General features: G+C 37.7%; 2 long non-coding RNA genes across 2 annotated transcripts in view; one reads left to right on the top strand and one right to left on the bottom strand.

The window, feature by feature from the left end:
- Nucleotides 1-20,838, top strand: part of LOC145802065 (uncharacterized) — a 225,703-nt gene that overhangs the window by 191,745 nt on the left and 13,120 nt on the right. The window lies entirely within an intron of this gene.
- Nucleotides 6,466-9,028, bottom strand: LOC145802066 (uncharacterized). The gene is made up of 2 exons (XR_014344300.1): nucleotides 7,232-9,028; nucleotides 6,466-7,195 (listed from the first exon to the last, which is right to left on the bottom strand). It is a non-coding gene; the product is annotated as an uncharacterized LOC145802066 (long non-coding RNA).

Genomic DNA, 20,838 nt, shown 5'->3' with positions numbered 1-20,838 from the left:
TAGAGAGATAGGTGGTAATGGCAAGCTTCGCAAGTGGAAAATCTCTATATATAGATCACCATCGCCATCACCATCGTCATCCAAGTCCAAGAACAAGGAACCTCCCACAGAGTACGTCTGTCCCATTTCTGGTTCCTTGATGTTCGATCTAGATGTCGTCTCTTCAGGCCAAACCCTTGAGAGCATGTGCGTACAAGTCTGCAGACACCTAGGTTTTGCTCATCTACTTCCCAACGGCTCTAACCCCGATTTCTCCACTGTCATCCCCAATTTGAATCTCAAATCGAAAATTCCCAACTGGTACGACTCCTCCCGTACCGAACGCCCTCGGTTACCGGATTACAGCTCTATCGAGACCACGATTCGTGGGTTAATGGCTTCTGCGAGAGAAGACAACGATGATTCAAAAATTAGGGTTTCTGAGAAGGAGTTGTTGAAGGGCGTCGCTGAGAATCCACCTGTTTTGTTCTTGCACGCGGTGACTGAATTGAATCACCGAGCGAACCATTTCTACTCGTCAAGTTCTGAGGAATCGGTGATCGTAAACGTTCAATCAACTCCTCTACTTCCATTCACGACTCGGCCGATGTGTTTCTCGCCATCGTCTACTTCGAATTCATCAGAGATCGTTGCTGATGAAACGCTAAACCCTAATTGGATCTCTAAGGATCAAGAGTTCGTTGTGAAGCTCAAGAGTCTGGACGTGTTTGAGCAAGAACAAGGTCTGATAGCTCTGAGAAAGCTCGCGAGGATGAAGGAAAAAGCTAGGGTTTAGGGTTGATGTAGGAGAGAGAGAGAGAGAAAGCGAGTGAGAAGAGAGAGACCAAACTCAATTTTTGAAGCCCTTTCGTTTCTTTTTAAATTTCTCTGTGATATATGAGTTTGGGGTTGAAGGACTTTAAACATCATAAAATAATATTGTAGATCTCTTCCATTATTAAAAGTGGGAGAGGGACCTTAGACTAATTTTCTCAATATTAAATTAAAATATATTAAAATAAACACTCATTTTGATATTAAAAATGATAGTTAAATCATAAAGATAAATAGTAATATAAAAACTAAAAGTGATTCTAATTATTTTATTTTATTTTTATTTTTATATTTCTTTGGAAAATAAAAATATATAGAAATAGAACTACACAAAATTTATTTAAAATATTAAATATAAATATGTTGTGATTCGATTAAGAAGAAAATACATAAAGTAATTATGTAGAGTATTGATTTTTTATTTAATATTCTTTTTGAACTATTCATACATATTATATATAAGTATATAAAATTTAAATTAAAAATAAATTTTTTGTAATAAATAATTTCATGTTAAATAAAAAATTAAATATAAATTAATATTAAGACATCAATAAAATAGACAAAAAATAAAAATGTAAAATAAAATTAATTTCATTTGTGCGATACACATAATTAAGCGCATAATATCTTATTTATTTATTTATTTATATATCAAGATTTTTTTTTCAAATATCATAATAATTAAATTATAATTATATATATATGAAAAATAAATATTTCTCAAATAGAGTCTATATAAAATTGGTTATTATAATTGAAATTCAGTTTGTATAGAATTTTATATGTGAATGGAAAAGATAGGCTTAAAAAAAGAGGGAAAACACTACTTTTATCTATATATATATATATGATTGATTATTTTATTTTTAGCAATGCACTCCAATAACTATTACTTTCATCTCTTTGTAATATTAATTTATCTTTTTCATTAGGAAGTGTTAGTATAGGTAAATTTGTGTATTGTTCTTTAAGGAATTTTACTAATGTGGAGTCAATTGTGTTCCAAATCAAATTTCCATCCTTTTTTATTTTCTTTTGTAACGATTTTCTTATTTTTGGCTAAGTCTTTTATAAAGTTTGATGCATAAGTCAAATATCCTAAAAAATTATCTAATTGTTTTCTATCAATGATTTTATCTGAAAATTTATCACTTTGTTTAGTTTGGATTTTCTAAAAATATTTTTCAAAAAATTCTATTTTCTGTTTTCCGTATTTAAGCAATTTTTTTAATTTTTCGATACACCTAACATCACTACATAAAAAGTATAATTTTCGTGAAAAAAATCTTTAAAAAATTCACTACATACCAAAAATACAAAAAAATATATATGAAAATTCAGTATACAGTTCATATTTTTGTGTATTTATTAATTTTTTGAAATATTTTTTCACAAATATTTTACTTTTTAGATACATCTAAGTCAGGTGCATCTAAAAAAGTAAAAAAAAAATGCTTTAAATTTTAAAAATATTTACCAAAAATAAAAAAAAATACGAAAAACAAAAAACTCAATTTTCAAAAAACCGAAACCAAGCACACTGATTAATTTTTTCTAGGACATGAATTTACAATTTTATTGATCTTGTTTTTATTTCTAATCTTAAAAATTTTATTTCTTCTGAACATGTACACATGTCTTTTTGCCTAACACAATTCGGTGGTTTTTCACATTAATCATGATGTCTATCATGTGTTGCTTTGTGGATTTAGAGAATATTAAAATATCATCTATATATATTAAATAATATTATTTAATTCTTTAAGAATATTATTGTTTGGTTTCGTTTTTCTGAAAACAGTTTTCAGAAAATTTTACCTTCTTATTTTTCGTGTTTTTTTTTTGTTTTTAATGAATTTTTTTAATATTTTAAGTAATTTTTTTAATTTTTAGATATACCTAACATAAATATACCTAAAAAGTAAAAAAATTGTGAAAAAAACCTTTTAAAAATTCACTAAATACCAAAAATATAAAAAAAAAATACGAGAATTCAATACATTTTTTGTATTTTTATGTATTTATTAATTTTTTAAAATATTTTTTTACAAATTTTTTACTTTTTAGATACATCTAAGTAGGATGCATCTAAAAAACTAAAAAAAATGTTTAAAATTTTAAAAATATTCACTAAAAACAAAAAAACACGAAAAACAAAAACAAAAAACTCAGTTTTCAAAAAACTTAATACAGAAAACTCAAACCAAACATACTGATTCATTCTTCCTTAAAATATTTGCGCGGAATTTTTTAATTCAAATGGCATTACAAATTAATCTGCTAAAACCGAAAGACCAAACCAAACCGACACAAAATAGACAGTTTCAATGGTCCAAGTGAACGGATGCAGATGAATTTTTTTCAATCTGTTAGATTTTCGTAACTGGCAATCTCAGAAAAAACACCATTCGGCTGTATTTTTATTCACTCTATTGTATCTATAAGTTATGAGAGATTAGATGCAAATACAATCCGAATTATGCCTAAGTAGAGAAGTTTGTACTGACATTTCGTATCTTGTTTGAGCATTCTTTGTTAGGAATGGCAGCGGGGCGGGTGGGGCCGGGGACCACACTCCCCATCCCCGATCCCCGATAGTAAGAAATTCTCCGTCCCAGCCCCCGATCCTCGGTGGGGACCTCATCGCCCCCCCTTGGGCCCCCGACTTCGATTAGGGATCGGGTATCCCCGACCCCGCCAAATCCCCGAATTACAAATTTTTTTTTTTTAAATTTAAACATCTTATTAACAGAATCTGTATATATTTTAAAATTAAAAGAAAACTGTACATCCCATAGCATAATCTGCAAAATTAAGAAAATCCCATAGCATAAAATTAAAAGAGAATCTGTAAAATTAAAAGAGAAATTGTACATATGTTAAAAATTTAAACAACCTATTACGAAAATCTGTAATCTGTACATATTTTCAATAATCTGTCAATACAACCATCAAACCCTAGTATATCGAAATCCCTAGAGAGAGAGAGAAAGAAAGAGATACCCTAAACAGTAGCGGTGAGGGACGATGATCGGCAGTGAGGTACAAGCAGCGGTGAGGGAGGATCTGCGGTGACAGACCGTCGTTCGTTGTTTAAGAGAGAGAGGGGAAGGAGAAACCCTAAAGTTCTTGGCAACGGCGGAGAGAGAAAGAGAGAGAGAGAGAGAGAGAGAGAGAGAAAGAGAGAGCAGTGAGGGAGGATGATCGGCAGTGAGCAACAAGCAGCGGTGAGGGATGATCGGCGGTGACGGAGGAGCGTCAGCCGTCATTCGTTGTGTGTGTGTGAGAGAGAGAGAGGGGGAGGCGAAACCCTAAGCTCAGAAACAACAGAGAGAGAGAGCAGCGTGTTTTGTGTGTGAGATGAGAGCAGAGTGTTTCAATCAAACCCTATACGCGCACATATATATAGGGAGGGGCAAAATAGTAATTTCACATCAGGGTTTATACCGGGCGAGGATCGGGATCAGGGTCGAGGTCGGGCCGAGTCCGGGACTGAAACATGTATCTCCATCTTCGACCCGAACATCACCGGGGATACATTTTTAAAAACCATCCCCGGCCCGTCGGGGGTATTTTTTGGGAAATAACCTCTCAATTTGGGGTCGAGGGGTCGGGTCCCTGTCGGGCCGAGTTCCAATTGCCATCTCTATTCTTTGCTTGCCATTTTGCTGACTACATACGGGGATCATAGGGGTCCAGAGGGCAATGCCCCTGGCAAGTTTGGGGCAGCACCGAGGCGGAGTCCAGGGGCAACGCCCTCGAAGCCAAGAAATAAGTCAAAGTTGATTAACCACTCGAGCAATATTTTGTCAGCTCAAGCAGTTAAGTGGTTCATCCAGTATCTCTGTCTGCATTCTGAATTTCTAGAAACATGTTTTACCACTCGAGCGGTAGATGTTGCCTTCGAGCAGTTGGCCTATATGTAAGTGTAGACACCTCATTTTTTACCGCCCTTAAGACTTGGGCACCTTCTTTTGAACACCCGCTGATGAAAATTGAAATATGTCATTTTATGAATTTCTCTGCAAAAAAATCAGATTGAAACTTTAATCCTAAACCTCACCCATTTTGGCCAAATTATTGATTTGTAGTATATTAGAATATTTTATAATTTTCTATGTGTATATATATTTTTAGGTGTTTTTTTTATATAAAGTAACAAAAAACAAATAACAAAATAATAATAAATAAATAAAAACAACAACAAAGAAAGAGAGGTCGGTGGGATTTTGGGTGAAGATAAAGAAAAGTGAGGAATCATAATGTATTTTTTTGAGTGGAATTGTGATGGAGAATATAATCATAAAAGATGAGAATATATTGTCATGGGTGGGACATTAAAAAGGAGGATGATCAGATGATGGTGTTTTAAAAGATAAGGGGATGGGTTTTAAAAAAAAAAGAAGGATCTCTCTCTTAAGAGCTCTCTCGGGGGTCGGGGGGGACTCAAAAAAAAAGATTCTCTCCCTCTCTCTCACATGGAGACCCAGCCACACACATATCTCCTCTCTCTAACAGACACAAGACACCATGCACACAAACACATATCTCCTCTCTCTAACAGACACAAGACACCATGCACACAAGACACCATTAAGACACACCCAGCACACACTCATACACACCATACACACACGCGCCATGAACACACTGATACACCATACATGCACGGCACACACATGCACGTAACACACAACACACTCAGGGGCGACTGCACGTTGAACACAGAGGGTTCATGTGAACCCACTAAAATTTGCAAAATGATTATTAGATCCGTGAAGTTTTACCAATAAAAGTCAGCAATGTTGTGAATGAACCCTCTTATTTTATTCTTTGAACCCTGTGTTTCTTGAGAATTCTTAAAATCTTTTAGTAATGTTTGGTTGATTGGAATGAAATAATTATTTTATTAAAATATTCATTCACATGTTTAGTTGATTAAAAAATAATTAAAAATACACTTTTAATAGAATCACCATCTATTATTGTAAAAAAATAATGATTCCATAGAGAAACTTAAGGAATGATAATTTCATTTCCATTCCATCTCAATCCAGTAGACCAAATAAAGGATAACTTGTATAAAAAACACAATTATTTAGTTTTTATAATACTATGTCATATTATTTGGAGTAATGCCTATATAAACTAATAAATCTTATAAGTTTTTTATTATTGAATTTTAATTTTAATTTGAATAATTTGAACTCTATACTTTTAGTTTTATTGCAATATTATTCTTCCATCATGCGCTACTTACATTTTGATGAAAAACTAGAAGGATCGGTGCAGAAATAAAAAAAAAAAAAAAAAATCATAAGGATCACCAATGCAATTTATTCATTTTTTCTTGTGTGAAAATTGCTAAAAATTCCATGTGAGTTGTACGTGGCATTTTTTCTGATTAAAATTCTAATTGCAAGAGACGAAAGAATCACATTACAAAAAATTTTAAAATGTAAGGTTTAAATTAAAACTTCAAGATTCAAAATGAAATTTCATAGAGGGACCAACCTTACAATTTACCCTTATTTATAATTTTTTCAATGACAAGTATTTTCAATTTTTTAATTGTTTTTCATCAAGAAAATATTGAAAATAATACTAAAAAATATTGAAATGACACCACACAGGAAAATTTCTAAAGTCGCCACTGAACACACAGCACACACCAAACCCAGCTCTCTATTCTCTCTCTATTCTCTCTCTAAGACACACCCAGCGCACAAAACATACACGGAGCTCCTGATACACACATAGATCAACACAGACCTCTCTCTCTCTAGCTGGTGACCAACTCAACCACTCCAATCACCGCCAATAATCACCGCAACAGCAGCCGCAGAAGCACCACATCTGCCACCGTAAAACACCCTCATCAGTTTAATGATCAACCCCATCCAGCTCCTCAGTCAGCAAGTCGTGCTCCTCCTCCGCAGAAGCACCGTGCCGCCGCTACCAGTGCCCTCCCCTCTAGCGACCTCCATCGCTGCTGCAACCATTGCGCCACCATAACCTTCTCCACCCGCGGCCTACCAGTCTCATCCACTTGCTCACGGCAGTCGGCACTGTGCTGCTGACCTGCTCCAACCGTTGTTACGCCGCCGTTCCGCTAGCTGGTTTGCCGTCTTCGTTGACCCACTCGCCGACAGCTTGCACCAAAGCCAATTCAGCTTGCCATTGGCCCCTCTCATTGATTTTCTTTCCGTGTTTCCACTCAAAATTTGAACGAGAGCTTTGATCCACATCGTGCCAAGCTTGTACCTTCATATTGAGGTAAAGTTTCCTAACTTTTATTTCAATCTTTGTTTATCTTTTCTCGTATTTTTATATTGTTTTGGGACTGTTTTAAAGGCTTAAACTTGTGATTAAAAGATACCTGTTTTAAAGGCTTAAACTTGTGATTAAAAGATACCCAAAGGTGGAGGGGTTAATCACCCTTGTTTGAATCTTATTCCTAGCTTAAATCCTTGTATTTCCCACTTGTTTTCTCTAATTTTTATCATCATTTTGGGGCTGATTGGGTTAGCTACCATTCCTCATAATTACATTAGTCGTAATCTCTCTATAATTGTACACCTTCTATAGTTTAATTTCGGCACATTTATATGTTATTTGGGGGCTGTTTAATTTATTTCAATAAGTTAGTTTTACATATTTTGTTTGTGTTATATTAACCACTTAATCAACCTAGCATAACCACCTCTGCAACCTCCCTCCATTCTTTAATGATTTTGTTTAAAAAGTTGTGAAAAAACAAGATTGTGGTTCAAGTACAAGAAAGAAGCTTTTCTCATGCTTATGGTTTACTCTCTTAGGAGGTTCATTATCAAAGGCATAAACTTTCTCATGCTTAATGGTTTAATCTCTCTGGAGGTTTATTACCAACGACATAAAAACTTTCTTATAGTGAAGTACAATCATGTATTTTTCAGTTCTTTTTATCACCAATGTGTCCACTTTTAAGGGATTAATTGACCCTTGGAAATCACCAAGGAAAGTGTCATTATCATTTATTATCAAGTTTGGATTTCAAGTCATTATCGCTCACTATGGGTTTATCTAAGTCATTATCACTCTTTGGAGTTTGACTAGTCTTTGTTGAATCTTGAGTTTGACTTGAAATCCCTAACTTGTAAATAAGCTTGACTCTTCCTTTGTAATTTCCCCCGAAGAATTTCTCATCAATGTGTTTACGGGAAGTAATTGACCCTTGGAAATCACCAAGGAAAGTGTCATTATCACTTATTATCAAGTTTGGATTTCAAGTCCTTACCGCTCACTTTGGGTTTTTCTAAGTCATTATCACTCTTCTGAGTTTGACTAGTTCTTGTTGCGCATCTTGAGTTTGACTTGAAATCCCTAAACTTGTACATAAGTTTGACTATTTCTTTGTAGTTTCCTCCGAAGAAAATAAGGTTTATTCGGGTTCAGTCGACACTTATTTTCCTTTATTGCATTTCAGACTTAGTGGATGTAAATATCACTGTGGACTTAATGGATTAAAGAAAATTGAAGGTAATATAAAAGAGACTAATAAAATTGAGTTAAAAATGAATCAACCAACATAAAGAACCAATATGATTAATTGAATTCGGTTGGATGTTATCCCGAGTTTATTGTGTCAAGACTTGTCTTACATTAGTCCATAATGTTTTGATGAATCTTGAAGCGTCTCTACTTCCCTTCTTGAATTTGCTTCATGATAGGAGGGAGGGATGGTTATTATGCATTGTATTTATTGATCTTTGTCCTATCGTATCCAAAATCATCTTGCAAATCAACTTGCAACCATAGATGGTTTGGGAACTGAGATCGCTTCTCTCTTGAGTATTTTCCATGATAGAGAAGAGTAGCAGAGACAAACATGGCTAGGAATACCCTGTCTGCATGTTTACACTATTTCACCTCAGGCACAAAAAATAGATTTCTGCAAAGAAAACAAGGTATGCTTGGATTTATTTGGGGCTCGACTAAGTCTTGTTTTGGGTCGGTGAGGCTCCAATAAATTGCAAACAATACACTTGTGGTTGAAAATAATGATAAGGTGAAACAGAACAAATCTCAACAAAGCAGACAGAGTAATTCCTGAGGAGCATCGTGCGATCATTACATATTATTTGTTATAATAAATTAGACAGCCCCCTTTTCATTCTTATTCATTCGGATTTGTAACATTTATTTATTCGGACACTTGGACATTCAGACCCTCCTGCGCGAGTGTAGACACCCCATTTTTGACCGACCTTAAGACTCAGATGTCATTGATTGAGCGCTCGGTGATTGCGCGTGTTGTGCTCGTTCTGAAGTTTCGGAGTTCTCGGCTGAGAGCCTTGCCTCCGGGCCTCGGAACTTTTTTTGTGCTTTGACTCGATTTACGGACCAGGTCTTGTTTTTTCTTCCCAAACGGAGGGAGAGGTCTTGTAGACCATCTCTCAGTGGTCATAGACTACTTTTTGTGGTCGTAGGCCACTGTTCCCGTTCGGAGACTAGTTTCCGATTTTCGAGGCTGTCGACCGTACGGCTCGACTTGGGACCGCTTAACATTCTCCGTTTGGCACGGTTTTTGGGACATACCTTGTTTCCTTTGTCTAGAGGGACACTATGGTTCAGGAGACCACTTTTGTGGCCGTACGCCACTTTTGGTGCTCAACAGCCAGTTTTCGGGGCACCCGGTCGCTCGTTTTGCCCTCCCGAACTCTCGTTTTGCATTCGTGTTGGTTCATTTTTGGCATGAACCTTGTTTTCCTTGTTTGGAAGGTGGTACAAGGGTGGGAGACCACCTTTTGTCCTTGGAGACCAATTTCTCCCCGCCAGCCGGTTTTCTTGTCGGGAAGCTGGTTTTCTTGGTCTTTAGGCCACATTTGCTGGTCTCCCACCACACCATTAGCTTGCTTTCAAAGTGGAGACCACCAAATGGAACCACCGACCAATTTTTGTGTGGAAGACCACTTGCCCTGGTCGGCCGACCAGGAGAAGTGGTCGGCCAACCAGCTTAATTGGTCGGCCAGATTCCTCATGTTTTGTCTGTCTGAGTGCATGCCAGTTGTGCCAGCTAGAAGGCACAGACTGGATCCTCCATACACATGTATGAAGGATTTGCACCCTTGCTTTAGCTTCTTGAGGAAGCTTGAACCCTTGTTCTAGCTTCTTGAGGAGGCTTGAACCTTTGCTCTAGCTTCTTGAGAAAGCTTGAACCTTTGCTCCTCTATAAGAGAGGGCCTCCCTCTCCTTATACCAGGTTCCAAAAAAATTTGTTTAAGTCAAAATATATATCCCTCTCTATATCTCTTCATTTTGGGTTCAAAAAGGGCATTGTTCTTGACCTATTGCACACAACCTAAAAGCCTAACATCCTCTCCTTGTTACCAAGCTGCTGGAGGGTCTTGAGAGAGCTCAAGGGTTAGGTTTTTGGTCCAGAAACTTGCTAGTTTTTGCTGAGCTTCAAGGGTAATCATTTTTCCCTCTTTTGAGCATTATTTTGATCCTTCTCTTAGCTTCATTTGCATGCTTATTTGAGCTTTGTTGTCAACTGAAAAAAGCTTCATTTTTAAGTGTTTTTCATGGTTGTTTAATGCCATTTTGTTATTGGGGGTCATCTACCCCCCTTGCATGCTCTATTTTGCCGTGTTTTGAGCCATGCCTTAGGGCCTTTGTGTTGATCTTTGCTTGGCCTTTTAGCCATTGAAATCTAGTGGATTTTCAATGGTTGGCATGTAGTTTTGAGGGCCTAGATCAGAGGGAGGTGACCCTCTCTCTTGTTGTCTTGTTTACTAGCATTTTTGGCCTTACAAAGGAGCCTTTGTTTTCACACTTCCTAGCCTTGGTTCAGGCCCTTTTTAGTGACTTTTAGGACCTGCCTAGACTCTGTCTATGCCTAGTTTGGTCCCCTTTTGCTTGCCTCTTGCATGTGTAGAATAATCCTCTTTATAGCTTATCAAAGGAGCATGTCATTCTTGCATGTATTGGTCATGTTAGAGTGGATTTTTGGTCATTATTTGGCATATCATAGCTCTTTCTTTGGCTAGTTTAGTGGCCACTTGAATGCTTCACATGCTTGTAGTGTAAACCATGCTCACTAGCTTACATTGCATGTTGTTTTGGCCATTGATTCTAGCATATTTTGGCCATACTTCAAACTGATTTTGTTCATATTTTGGGCTGCCTTAGCTCTGTTTTGAGGCCTCTTGGTCAAATGATGCTTGCCATGCATACTTGTAGTGTAATATCCTTGCCTAGCCTTGAGTTTTGGAGCCCCTTGCATGCTTAACTTGAGGTGTTTCCATGTCTTGGCATCATTGAGCATGTTATTTTAGAGCCTATACTTGTGCCATGTTCCCATGTTTTCCACTCTTTAAATGTGTTTGAGAGTTGTGCTTGTATACCTCATTTATGGGCCATTGCATGAGGTTCATTTTTGTACCATTCAAACCATCATCTTAGTCCATTTTGCTACTGTTTTGGGCCTGCATAGGGACTGTTTGGGGTTGGTTTGGTCATTTGAGCATCGCTTTGCATACCTCTAGTGTAATGTTCTTCACTAATTTCGGTATTTGAGCCTCCCAATATGCATTATATGAGTTGTTTGCATGATTCAGGACCATGTTGCATGTTATTTCAGAGCTGGAACTTGTGCCATTGTATGCCATATTTCATCATTTCAGTGCTTTTGTAGAGTTGTATCTCGTACCTTAGGCTTTGATCCCTTGCATTGTGCATGCTTGTGTGTGTGTCATTGCCTTGTTTTCATCATGTTTGGCCACTGATTTGGGTGCGGCTGAGGTCCATCCATCTTGGTTTAAGTCCATCTTGCATTGTGTATGCCATATAATCCATGTTATCGCATGTTCGATCATTGCATTGTGTATGCCTCGTTCATAACATTGCGTATGTTAGTGCATTGTGTATGCATGCCATATAATCCACGTGCATTGAGTATGCCCTTGATTAGTCCATAGCATTGTGTATGCTAGTTGCATGCTTGCATGTCATCCTTTGCATATTTGCATCACTTAGTCGCATTACATTTAAGATTGCATACTAGAGTTGTATTTGTACATGCCATGCTATTCTACTTATTGCATTGTGTTTGGAATAGGAGTTAGTCCAAACATAGGAAATGAGGAACGTTTCATACTCCAAGTAATGAAACGTGCCTCGATTCCCGGTCACCGGCACTCTTGACCATCCATGATGGAGTCGTTGGTTTTAGTTGCTTATTTGTACATTCATGTCCTATTGAGTCGTACAATTCGACTCCTCGGCCATCACGCATTGAGATGCGTGATTGGTCGCCCGAGGATCGAAAGCTATACCCCCTTGAGCTTATGTAATGATAGGGAGGATAGTTGTGCATACATTTGCTGCAAAATACTTTGTCGTGCCTCTCTCTTGCCCTTTGTTGCAGAAAAAGCAGAAACCAGGAGAATAAACTGGTCGGCCGACCAGGTTTTCTGGCAGGCCGACCACCTTTTCTGGTCTTCACCACCAAGGGTCGTCGGCAGGTGGTCTCTCTTGCCCATAGCTGGTCGGCAGCCTTCCCACAGCTTCCCTGGGTGGAGTTTCATCTCTCTGGAGCCGCGTGCAACTTTCTGAAATCAATTGCAAACAAAGGCAAGTCGAGACATCGCGATGGATTTCCCGACAAGGCGACTCGGGCATGCATGCATCCTTTATCATTCAAGGCAGAGCTGAGGCAACCCATTTTACATAGTTTGCATGCTAGTTTAGTCAATTTGTTAATTAGCTAGTGTTGTGTAATAATTAGTTAATTCGATTCTGTATTATTTATTCGGACCCTCCAAGCGAGGGCAATGTTGTAATAAGTATGCGTGTGTGTGATGTGTAACAACCCTCATGCTGTTTACTGAATAATGACTGATTGATTACCGATAATCACCGATTACTGCTAAACGGAACTGATAATGACTGATAACTGACTGATAATTGAGCTGATTAAAGTACTGAACTGACTGACCGAACTTTGAACTGAATTGAATGAATACATCTGTCTGAATTGCATTCTATCTGTTTGACTGTATGATTATCTGTTCATGCATATATGTTTAAACTGCTAATTGAAGGCCTTATCGGCGGCCGAATCCGGAATTGGTCAGTGTTTTATGATCCTCATAATTAATGTAATTTTATGGTATAATTATCTGAAAACCGATTATGTATGATTAAATTAGATTAAAATAAGCCAATTAAAGAGTTTGACGTAAGTACACTTTTGCCATCTAGTGAGGCCTTTGTTTACTCATATTTGAGCCTTGTGTATGCTTTATCAAAACATTCTTCAGCCATATTTTGAGCACACCACCGAACTAGAGAGAGAGGAAGTGAGAGAGTGGAGTTGTTCTAGAGAATTGGCTTGAAAGGCTTGAAGAGATCATAGGAGATTTGCCTAATTGGACTCCTAAACCTTGAATACAAGCTCTAGGTAAGGATTTTATCTTCTCATTCTTGTGTTTGAACTGGTTCTTGCATGGTTCATGTCTAGTTGTAGAGCTAAGTCATGAATTGGTCCATTAATGGTGAATTGAAGCTCAATCTTTGCATGCATGTTAGTATTGTTGGATTTTGAGTTGAGTTCATGGCAAAAGGTTACATGCATGTTCATAATTTTGTAATGGTCCATGTTTTCACCATGTTTTGAAAAGAATTGGCTCCTTAGAGCATCACATGGGAGCTTCAAAATGGTTTGAATTCATGCATGTTGCATGTTCATATTGTTCTTGAAATTGGTTTGAAATTAGGTTTGAACAAAACACCCTTGGGCTTTGATTTCTCAAATTGAGTTTTGAACCATGTTTAACTATGAGTTCACATGTGTTTTCTGGAAATTTAGCCCAAGAGGTCGAGTTTTGATGCTTTTGAACTTGGTTTTGAGCTTGGAGGTGCAATCTGGGTTTTCCAGATTTCGCACTTCCGCTCGAGCGGGGGAAATGCCGCTCGAGCGTGGAATCCGAGCATCCAGCATCTCTCTGCACTGTTTTACAGTCCGCTCGAGCGGAGGATTGGGCGCTCGAGCGAAGTCTTGTCTCAAGCTCGAGCGGGCGTCGAGCGGAGATTTTACCCATCCAGTACTTTTACAGTACGCTCGAGCGTGTACCTTTGTTGCATGTCCGCTCGAGCGGGGAAACATGCGCTCGAGCGGGACTCTGTTTTTCTGAAAATCCTGAAAATGCTTTTAAATGTGCATCTTTGCATCCTCATCCCATTCTAGGCATTTTTAGGCCTAGTTTAAGGCATCTTGTTGAGAATATAGAGGTAGAACACACCGAGGCATTAGGGATTAAGTTGTTATCTTTCCCAACTGTATAGCTTAGTGTGTTCAATCTGTTAACTGTGTAGTGTTGGCGACTGGGGAGACACGCTCTAGCATACTGTAGGCCGAACTCTGTGAGTAACAATTGTGTAAAGATATGTTCAACTGATATCTTCTGAATACTGAACTGAACTGTTTACTGAACTGGTATTACTGAATGAATGTATGTCCTTTATTTCTGAACTGTACTGTGGCATCCTTAGTACCTACTGTTTACTGTTACTGTTACTGTTACAGAGATCTCTGTCGGTTCCCTTGTTGGAACCACTACTGTTACTGATTGGTGGCCATCATTACTGTTCGGTCTTCTAGACCTACTGTTTACTGTTATGCTAACGGATGTACCACATATGACTGTTTACTGTACTGAACAACTGAATGACTGATTGAAATGAACTGTTTTCATACTGTAAGGACATTCATTCTTAACCTCTTTACGCATTATGTTATTCACTGGGCTTTAGCTCACGGCTCATATATATATATAGGTGTACAGGCACCGGACCGCGGCTAAGAGCGTCAGGGTTACTCCAGTTTTGTCAAGCCAACCTTTGTGCCTCACTGCGAGGTTCCGAGTTGCCATGCTATGGCTTGGGGGTGTTTTGTTTGTTTTCCCCCACCTGTCTTCATACTGTCTAACTGTTCTGTATAGACTGAATGTTTACCGTACTGTTATCAAGGGATTATGTCCCTGTACTGTGTGATTGTAAATTCTGTATAGACTGTACTGTTTGTGTATGTATAAATGCATAAAAAATCTTTTTGGCATACAGACTGTCACAGCTCAATGGACACTATTTACTTACTGTATTGGCTTCCGCCAAGCCCTGTACTCTGTTTTACTGTATTACTGTTCAGCAGGCCTTCGGTAATCTCGGATTACTGGCCGGTTACGGTGCTAAACCCATAGGGCCGGGTTTGGGTCGTGACATGATGCATGTCTTCCAACCCCACATCTTTCTCCCTTTTACTTACCTGCTTACGATGGTTAGTTTTAGGGCATGTTTTAATTAGCATTCTTATGCTCGCATGTTTGCATCCATTCATCTGTCTTGCATGCACCGGGCTTGGCGCATCATACTAACTGCATTGTATTTCAATTCCAAGTTGAATACATGTTACCTGTAGCATCTCATATGCCATCTTAGAATAGCCGAGCCTATCTTAGTTGTATTCTTGCATGTGTTGCATTAGGCATCTCAACATAGTTAGGATTCGTGCATGTTTTCTAATTAGCTTCTTTCTTTGGCTCGGAGTACTCGGTAAGTGTTTATGCTTTAGCATCCTTGCATGCGTGTGAGTGACTGTCATGATAGCATGCTTACCATAAGGCTATGTGCTTATATGATATAACTGCCTGAATGCCTGTGGGTGAATGTTGGATTATTTAAATTTGAACAATTCATCGATTGTGAGTTTTAAGCCCACTTGAAAGTGGCAAATCACCATGTTTTCTAAGCCCACTTGAGGGTGGCAAAATCTGCATTTTAGCCTACTTGCGAGTAGCAAACCGTTTTCAAAAAAATAAACATGAGATGTTTTGTTCCAACTTAGGCGATCCAGTCTATACTTGTATGTTGTGTGCATCACATAGTAATCCTAGGTTAATAAACCGGAATAAGAACGCATGTGTTTTAAAAAACTCGATATCATGTTTAGTAGTGGCTGATCTTTGATCGGGCGAGTGGGGGTGCTCATGAAATGACCTTCCCCGATTGTACCCAAGTTCCCGAGCTGAGGTAACTTTGGTGATGACGGACACGTGGCTTTAGGCACGAGTCAGAGTTTCCTAAATTTCTCCAAAATAAAATATTTCCGTGGCGACTCTGTATCTGGCAAAGCAGTCCATGTTTGGCACTTCTTTCTAAAAATCAGTTTTTCAAAATGATTTTATAGCGATCCCGGGTTTACCCTTGTTGTACAATGATCCGGACATGTGTCCGTGGGTGTTGGTAGTTGGTTATTATCGTGTTTACATTCCTTTTTCTTCATATTTGAGTTATAGGATGTGTTGGGCAGGTTTGTTACAGGTTGATTGTGTTCGGGAGCCTAATGTTGCTGCCCAGAATTTTGGACCTTCGCTCGAGCGAGGAGTTGGTCGCTCGAGCGAGAGTGGGGTTCGTGTTTGGTGGGTCGAGCCAGAGTGGCTCGCTCGAACGAGCGGTTGCACCTGGTTCTGGACCTGAGAGTTGTCTTTCTTAGCTCGAGCGAGCTTTCCTTCGCTCGAGCGGTCTGGGTTTTTCTTCGCTCGATCGAGAACTTCTTGGCTCGAGCGAGAGTTTTCTGTGTCTGGTCGCTCGAGCGACCAATCCTTCGCTTGAGCGAGCGTGTTTTATATCAGCGGACAGCAGCGTCTTAAACATCACTTTTTCACCTCTTTTCTTTGAGCAAAACCTAAATCCGAGTCTCTCTCTCTCTACACTTGCACTCTCTCTAAGATTTGATCTCCCTAGAGTGTGAATCTAGCCTAGGGCCTTTGTTAAAAAGATAGAGGGTGTTGAGAGCTTCGATTTAATCTGAAAAAGTTTGGATTTGGAGCAAGTTGATCTTCGAGTCTTCATCTCCTTTTGGGCTTAAACTTTGAGGTAGGGATATCCTACTCCTCTCTATGGATTTTGTCTTTAAATTTTGGTATTTTGAGATGTTGGGCTTGGTTTGGTAATTTCGTGAAAGTTTGGGGCTTTTGTGTAATTTTACAAAAGTTGGGGTTTTATTCATCATAAACCTGGATGCATGTTTGGCATAGAGAAATTGAATGAGTGTTAAATCATTGATGAAAATGGGACCTAAGGGTTGAAATGTTAATTATGGGAATTGACCTAATTACATTGTTTAATTAATTGGGATAATTAATTGAGAAGAATGTGGAAATGAAATGTCGATTGAATATCCATTGTGCATTTATTTTCTGTTTAGAAATAACTGCTTTGGGCTATCGGTGGAGGATAGTCGTGATTGTTGTAGACAATGCAAGATGATTAGGCAAACTGAAACTAATCAATTAAATGTGTCATGGAACTTGACGATTGATAGAATACATTAACTATATGTATTGAGTGATTGTATATAGAACCATTGTGTTTGTATACGTTATGTGTAGAGGAGGAGAAAGGGGATGTACTCCGTGGTTTAGGGGAAGATAGGGGATGTACCTCTAAACCGGATAGTAATGGGAGAAGATAGGGGATGAACTCCGTAGATACAGCTCATATGCTTGTCTAAAGAAGTGAAGATAGAGCTTATATGCTTATCTTTGTGATGTGTGGATATAGCTCATATGCTTATCTGTGGATATTGTTGTTATACATATCTGTTGAGAATGTGGATATAGCTTATATGCTTATCTGAATGTGGGATATAGTTTTTATACATATCTGTGGAAATGATGATAGAGCTAGCATGTTTATCTGTTGAAAAAGAGAAAATGAAAGGAAACTTGGACTCATAAGTCGTATGACATAAATATGTGATTTATGTGATTGTATCAGTGTTGACCATCTATCAATTGCTAATATTTTAATCATTGTTCATGGTTGGTTTAGTGTATTTCTACTGGGCTGTGGCTCACCCTATATGGGAATATCATTTTCAGGTGCAGGAAGCATGCCACCTCCAAGGACATAGCTGGAGGCTAGAGGCGGACATACTTTTGTCGCCTAACTTTTGATGTATTACATGTAACTTCAAGCCAAGGGCTTAATGTGTAAATGAGTTAGTACTCTTTTGTTGTAACCAAGTTTTAACTTGGGAAGCTGTAAGCCCGTAGGGCATTTTGTTATGATGTTAACATGTAATACTTATGTAATGGAACTCTAAGGAATAAAGGAATGTGGTTAGTTTATATGTAAATGCATGTCTTATCAGATGGGTTTAATGTTGTTTTTTTTAGGGCGTTACAGATTTGCCGAGTTTGGACTCTTTGGTGATTTATCAATCTCGTATTGCACTTTGCGAGATTAGATTAAGAACCATGACATTGAGTCCGAACTATAGTGAGCCCAACGAACAAAACGGGATTTTCCTGAGACGTTCGGGCGCGTCTACAGCGAGGGCAAACAAACTTGTAATAATGTGTATGTCTTCCAATCCCACGTCTTTCTCCCTTTTATTTACCAGCTTACGATGGTTAGATTAGGGACATCATGTTTAATTTAGCATGCTTCATGTTTGCATCCACTTGTATTGCATACACCAAGGCTTGGTTCATCATTCTAATTCACATTGTCGTTTCAATACTTCTCTAAATACATGCTTAGACCGCATGCGATCAAATCATTTCATATGCCATATTTGTAGCCGAGCTTAGTAAATTGCATATCACATGTGTTGTATAGTTAGGAATCATGAATATTTTCTAACTTTTTTTTGTAGTTGTTCGCGGCACGTCGGTAAATATGTGAGTTGTTATGTTTTAGCATCCCGCTTGTATATAATTTTCTTATTATGTTTAGCATCCTACCATGAGACTAATTGCTTAAATGATTACCTGTTTGAATGCCTGTGGATGAAGGCTTGTTGTTTGAATTGAAATGATTCAACAAATCGACGTTTTAAGCCCATTTTGTGGTGGCAAATTCACAAACTTTAAGCCCACTTTGTTAAGTGGTAAATTAAGCCCACCTGAGGTGGCAAATTCAAACTCTTTTCAAGAAACAAACATGAAATTGAATTGTTCCAATTTGAGCAAGCTAGTCTATACCTTGTATGCTTCACATAATAAATTTTGAGGATTTATTAAATAATCAGAATAAGAACATATATTGTACATAAGAATCACATCATAATTAGTAGAGGCCGATCTTTGATCGGGTGAGTGGGGGTGCTCATTATTGACCTTCCCCTATCATACCTGAGTTTCCGAACCAAGACACTTTGGTAACAACGGACTAATGGCCTTTGGCACGAGTCACAAGTTTCCTAAATTTTTCAAAATAAATATTTAGGTGGCGACTCTGAAATCTGCCAAAGCAATCCATTTTTTGGCATTTGATTCAAACATCGATTTTCCAAAATTAATTGCCGGATTTGGACTCTTTTTGTGTTTCTACTGTTTCACATTGCACTTGTGAAATCAGATTCAGAACCAACACACAAGTGGAGTCTGAACTGTACGGGCTATTCATTCTTCCGAAAGGGAGCGCGAAAAGTCGAGCTACAGTAAGCACCGCCTTTAGTCACGCTACTCGAACGATAAAGTGAGCGCTCAAGCAGTTTTTGCGGCTCTGTTTAGTATAAACTACGCTGTTTGCTATTTTTAGGGTTAAACCCCCAAATTCTTAGAGAGGGAGAGAAAACAAAGTATTCTATATTAGAGGGTGTTTATGTATTGTTTTTCTTGATGATTTGGGGGTGATCGATTGATCAACGAGCTTCATATTGACTATCATCAAGGGTTGGTTTGTTCTTTCATTTACAAAAAGAGAGAGGTGCTCATCGGTGAATTCCGGGAAACTTGGGCCTAAAGCTTTGGTGGATTCCAGAGTGGCTCATCGTCATGGATTCAACATCGACGTAGTAAATTCAGTGTTGGGCAAAGCAATTCCAAGATGAAGATAGTGGTGGAGGAGGCACATCGGGTTCGGTTCAATTAGGGCGTGGATTCACTAAGTAATTAAGAGTTCTCATGTGTAATTCTTTTTTGTCTTCTTAATGGATTGTTTTGTGGTTTTGGCCTATGATTTTTATCACAATTGAAGGAGTCCAATTGTGATTTTTTTCACGCTAAATCGTTGTGCCTATTTATTGTTGTTTGTTTGATTAAGATTGTCATTCATTGTTTAAAATTCAATGATAATCACAAATCAATATTTCGAAGGTTTTCAAAAAAATTCACAATGTGCCTAAGTTTGAACAGATGTCGGATGGGATGCCACCCGACCTAACCTGATCAGCCAACACTCTTAAGAAAATGAAATTATATTTTTACGCTTTGTGTTATAAAAAAATAATCTCTTTTTTTTTGTAATTATATTTGCTATTTATGAAATATGAAAGTTGAGCCTTTATTTTTGTTATAAAAAAAAACAATAAAAAAATTTGGGCACAAAATAGTATAAAATTACCGAAAAATAGTTTGAAAAAATGCCCAAAACAATAAAGCCCAAACCGTCAAACCAATTCGTATCCACCCACCAACGCGCACGGTCTGCTCAATCCGCATCCGCTATTAAGTGGACGGATGTGAATTGATTTTTTTCAATCTGCCTAAGTTCGGACTGATGGCAGATGAGAGGCCATTGGACCAAATAACCATTTCATAGTGTCCTTGTGGAGTATTAAAGGGTGTTACTTTCTTTATCCATCTTTATTTGTCGGTAACCACTTTTACAATCTATTTTTGAGAACTAGGAGACACTCTATATTCTATTAAAAATGACTTGTTTGTTAAGAATAAAATAGTCATCTTTTTTAGAACTATAGTTTAATTTTTTATAATTTATTACGACTCTAACTTTTTCTCTTTTTATTTCGGCAAGATTTCTAACCATAAATGTTGGACTATTATGCGGTCTATTACTATCTATAATTAATCTTTTCATTTTGAGGTCTTCTATCTCTATTTTGAATTCTTTTATATCATTATAAGTATGGGAGCTGCTATTTCACACACCAAATACTATATGTGCATGCACTTAATGAATTTTTTTATTACTATTTTATCCTAAAACAGAATGACCGCAATATTCTTATCT

Source organism: Camellia sinensis, chromosome 11 (assembly GCF_055761805.1).
Source record: "Camellia sinensis isolate YWXY chromosome 11, ASM5576180v1, whole genome shotgun sequence".
Classification (NCBI taxonomy): Eukaryota; Viridiplantae; Streptophyta; class Magnoliopsida; order Ericales; family Theaceae; genus Camellia; species Camellia sinensis.
This window is presented reverse-complemented; position numbering and strand designations above follow the sequence as displayed.